The sequence below is a fragment of the Canis aureus genome, chromosome 4, assembly GCF_053574225.1.
Source record: "Canis aureus isolate CA01 chromosome 4, VMU_Caureus_v.1.0, whole genome shotgun sequence".
Classification (NCBI taxonomy): domain Eukaryota; kingdom Metazoa; phylum Chordata; class Mammalia; order Carnivora; family Canidae; genus Canis; species Canis aureus.
This window is the reverse complement of record NC_135614.1, coordinates 77,976,136-77,981,495: the sequence shown is the minus strand read 5'-3', so window position 1 is coordinate 77,981,495 and position 5,360 is coordinate 77,976,136. Positions and strand designations below refer to the sequence as shown.

Here is a 5,360-nt window from a genome sequence, read left to right as displayed (position 1 = left end):
GTAGACTTCAATTGCATCAAGATGTTTATATCAAATAGTGCTAATAATAAGAATACTTTAAAATCGGGATGAGAAAAAATTTCAGCATTTATTAAAAAGTATTCATCCTTTATCACTCCATTCTTTACTCCCCTTGAAAGTTTTAGGTTTATGATGAAACCTGTTTCCCTATTTTCTAAAACAAAAAGCATAGAAATCTACCACTAGAAGAGTCTTTGATCCACCAGGGCCTCAGCATCTAGTCGGCTGAGGTACAGAAGTATAATGACCTTGTTTACTTACATTTTTTCACATCTTAATCAAATTGTTAACTGAGGTTCATACTGACATACCCAGGCTCCACTGTCCCAAACATCACCAATTTGCTCTAAATACAACTTTAAGCAGTTGTGAAATCTAAATCTTAGCCTTTCCATATACCTCAAACTAATACACAGTTATATATGAATTATATATCAATGAAGCAGGAAAAAATTTAAATAAATCTTAGCTTTTTTTTTCCCCACTGCTAGAGAAATTACTCATGAGTCAAGGAAAGTAAGTGGTTATACTTTGATTTCAAATAAATGGAACAGTGAATATAAGATTTGTGTGAACTATAAACATAAAAATTACTTTGAAACAATCCTAAAGATATTTTAAGTTAAGAAAAAAAAGTCCCATTTAAGATGAGGCAAAGATGGCCTCAGATAAACTGCCCGGATGGCTCGGCAGTTTAGCGCCGCCTTCAGCCTGGGGTGTGATCCTGGAGACCTGGGATCGAGTCCCACGTTGGGCTCCCTGCATGGAGCCTGCTTCTCTCTCTACCTGTGTCTCTGCCTCTCTCTCTCTCTCTCTCTCTCATGAATAAATAAATAAAATCTTTAAAAAAATCAGGCAAATAACTTATAGAGCCATAGGAAAGGAAAGAACATGCCTTTGGGTTCAAAAGAAATTATGCTGAACTTCAGCAGAGGGAACAGAATAGAAAAAATAATGCAAAAATATTTATGATCAGACTGCCAAGATTTTTTTTAAGATTTTATTTATTTATTCATGAGCAACACACAGAGAGAGGCAGAGACATAGACAGAGGGAGAAGTAGGCTCCCTGGTGCAGGACTCGATCCCAGGATCCCAGGATCCCAGGATCACACACTGAGCTAAAGGCAGACACTCAACTACTGAGCCACCCAGGTGCCCCTAGACTGCCATGATTACCAAAGAATGTCTTTACTCCCGAAGGCCAGTTAATTGGCACAATAATTCTTTTAAAAGTATGGTAATGATGCAGTGAAGTAAGTTTCTTATGAGCACTTTAATAGACAGCTGGTAGATGACATCAGGTAAGGACTGAACAGCAACTCAAGCACTAATGGGACAGACAACAAAAAGTGAAAGGAATATGAGACAAAACATTTTTCATCCTTGCACGGAGGTGTATCTATAGTTCAAATGGAACTCAGGAAAGAGGGGTCAACCTTAAACTGTAATTTTGCCTCTTTCACATTGTCCTGAAATATGTTAAGCCTTAATCAGAAAATCTGTTAAAAGAGCTTTCTGTAGAATAATGAAATTCTCCCTCCTGGTCTGCTCTTTTCCACACCATGCCTCCATATAGTTAGTCCCCATCTGTACACAGTATGCATTGAATGGAACACTTTCAGGTTAGAAATTACATTTATCAGATATCAAGATAATATTTCTTTAACAGCACCATTTGGCATGCATTTGTTTTTAATTTAGAATGAGTTTAAATTAATTTTGTCTTAAAATTTTCATGCCACTTTCTGGGATGTTTGAAGCTACCCTGGAGGGCAGTAAAACCAGAGCTGGGAATCACAGCTTTAGTCTTTAGAGAGAAAGAAGCAATTTCCATAATTCCAAAATCATTTCATTAGTGGGTATGTATGGTCTGAATTTTCAGATCTAGGGAACTGACCATATGCTCCCTCTCCTCTGGAAAAAAAAAAAAATAGTGGCAAATTGCCACCATGCAACACAGAAAGAACCGAAGGTATATAATTACGAGGAATTATAAATATAAATATAAGGGCACCTCATTATGCATATTACTTAATATAAATGTATGGTATCCGTGTTAATTACAAAGCTTTCTTCCCCCTAAAGTTATAGAGTAATGTATCCTATCTTCAGAGTTGCCAATAGGTCAGCCAAAAGGAAATGACCAAGAAAAAAAAAATGCATTGCAAAATAGGCACTATGGTCTACTGAAAAGAGTTGTTCCACAACATAGCAGCATTACCTGTGATGTTTATTTTGTGGATTGTTAACAGGACACAGGTTCAGTGGTGGCAATATTCACTGGGGACCAGATTCACTCCCTAGGTTCAAATTAACAGCACAGTCTTACAGATTTCTAGAGAAAGATGTATAATGCTGTCAAAAGCACAGCATATTGTTAAATCATGTGTTAAAATAAGATCCAGAAGTCACAGTAAAAAAATTTTTTTATTCTAATTGTGTAATGGAAATATTATTTCTAAAAAAATACATTGTTTTCCAAAACAAAATACGCTCTCTTACTTAACATTTTTGTATTAAGCTATTTTAAAAGCATTCTTACGTGGAATTCATGGAATTCAAAGCAACTTTCACACCTGATCTGAAAGGAAGGTAAAATTATATTCTTTTTACCATTTTATAAAGAAAGAGGCAGCTCGCAGATAGATTATGTGGGTTATCCAAAGTCACAATGTAGAAAAGTGGCAGATCCAAGAACCAAACCTCTAACGACCAGTTCTGTCATAGTAAAAGTCTGTCAAGCGTACGTGGGGTCTGATGCACACTTTCACCTTTCCACATGTCTAAAGCATGCTTGGCCCAGGCAAATAGAGCCCTAATTCATTCTTACATTTGCAAGGTAATAAGCCTAAAATGAATTAAAAGGCATATCATGCCATGGCCTTGGGAAAAAACATCCTCTCTCATTGCCATTACAGAGAGAGATGAAATCATATCAAAGTAAGCTAGACAGTTAAAAGGGAATAGGAAATAAAAAGGAAGTGGCCAAGCGGTGCTGGTGGCAGCTGTCTGAAAGGGAACATCAGCAGGATCAAATAACAGAACTTTCTTAGTTGATTCTTGAAAGCACAAACTAAAAAAAAAAAAGAAAAGAAAACGAAAAGAAAAAAAAAGAAAGAAAAAAAGAAAGAAATTTAAATTTAGAAAATCATACACACACCATTATGCTCAATCTAAATACACACCCGCACATACTTGGTTTAGCTTTAGAAGGTGTAATGGTGAGCCTCTCACAGGCAGATTAAGCACCAAAACTAAATGTCTTTGAAGTCAGTGTAGACAGTCCCTTGCATGGCCTCGCTTGAGATGAGCTGAGAGCTCGCATCTCTTGGTGCCTGACACCAGGGCTGAGATGGCCAAGAAAGCCATTTCTGAGGATTCCTGGCTCAAATGCAAATATGTGACAAGGGAGGGATAACTTTAATCTAGATTTACCCATTAATACAAGAGTTTGTACCTGGGAAAGAATCAGGAACTGTAAAAGCACAGGAGAGAAAAAAAGGAAGGAAGAGATCCAAAGGAATTTACTGCCCCTGGAAAGGGTAAGCCCTGCCACTGGGAAGCTCAGCAAACTGCTCTATTCAGCTGAGAGACCGTCAATTTATGAAGCCTGGAAAACAGCATGCTGGGTGGCACAATGATGAATTCTAAAGCTCTCACAGGGCTCCAGCGCAGCATGGTAAGTAGTTGGTCTAACTGTATACAATTGGCCACCGAGGCCATTATACACCTGCCTACCTTCCAGACTTCAGGTCCTAGCTTTCTCCTCCACATTAATCCCCTTCCTTCTACACATACACCCCACATTCCAGTCACACTAAATTTTATGAATTCACCATATTTTCTTATCTCTAGAAATTCACCCACAGTTCCTTCCGCCTTCATGTGTAAAAAAAAAAACAAAAACAAAACAAAACAAAAAAAACACGCATTTGGCAGCTTATACTGATTGTTCAAGATTCAACTCAAGACATTCTTCCAGGAAGCCATCGCCCAGGCTAGACAATGTGTTTCTTTTACACATTCCAAGCGCACCACATACAGACAGATCTCAGTTAGAACTTTATCATACAGACTACTTCAGAAAATTGGACAAAAACAACTACAGACAGTTACACTCTAATCATTGCACCAATGGACTCACAGAGTTCCAAAAACACAAGAAGAACTGAAGAAGTTTTGATAAAAAGCAATACACCATTCCATAATCCGGGTAATTAAAGTAAAAGAGTTCAACCTTAAAAACAGAATCAAAATGCTTGCAAAGGACCCACGTACAAGAGAGAGACCCTGTGAAAGTTCTTAGTCTATTTCCGGAACTCGGCCTTGATCAGTTAAAATAATAATCTATGGGTAAATGTAAGGGGGCTTTTTAATACTCCATACACCAGCCTTGGTGACAAGAGAAAGAAAAACACAGCATGTAGCTTAAAGGTGGGAAAACTATAAGGTTTTTCCACCCATTGTACAAAACTTTTCTTCCCTACAAGAGCATATTTAGCCAACTAGGTTCTCAAAATAGGAAGAAGGGGATTATCTTGACCTTTGAATTCAAAATATCGGCTTGAAGCTGGGCCTCTAACTTCAAAGTAAATAAACCAATAGAGGCGAGAGCAAACAGCAGTTCACTTTGAAAATAATTAGCTGGAACAGCTGGATTATCAAAGTGAACCTTTCTTCAGGAACGAATCTGAGAAAATATAAAATATTATAAATTGTTTACTTAGGCTTTTGGTTCTCTAAACAGTTAAGTGTGATTTTTTACTTCAGTCTCTTATGTATCCATGACAGCAGCCTTTTTCCTCCTCTACTTTGTAAGCATATCCTGTGTGCCCAGGAAGAGGTATTTGGAAAATAGTGAATAATGACAATATGTTATCGTGTACTCTGATTATAGAGCATGATGTAGAAAAGGAGAGATACAAAAAAAAAAGAAAGAAAAGAAAAGGAGAGACCTGACTTTTATTTCCGATTCTGAATTCTGAATTTGACCGCGTACAACCCTTTAATTTAACTAGGATTCTAGTTAGCCTGTTTTAGTTAACACAGAACATTCTAGTTAGCATAGAATGGACAGATCATGACCCATAACCAACCACTGAAATAAAACTGTGTCTGATGATGAGTATAAGAATACTCATTACTGGTGATTACAATATTTGAAACACACATGTAAGCACCAGGTCTATTATTGGGTCAATTTTTTTAAGTATGGGTAGACTCTTCTATAAAGTAAAAGATTTCATTTCGTCTTCACTGATCATAAATGGAACTGCAGATATGTGTCAGAAGTAAAAACTTCTCGAAATTTTGTCATGAAGGCCACTGAAGAGGGTT

General features: G+C 37.1%; 1 long non-coding RNA gene across 9 annotated transcripts in view; it reads right to left on the bottom strand.

Moving 5' to 3' along the window:
- The window catches only part of LOC144313047 (uncharacterized), a 554,585-nt gene that overhangs the window by 535,491 nt on the left and 13,734 nt on the right, over positions 1–5,360 (bottom strand). The gene's annotated exons all lie outside the window — the stretch shown is intronic.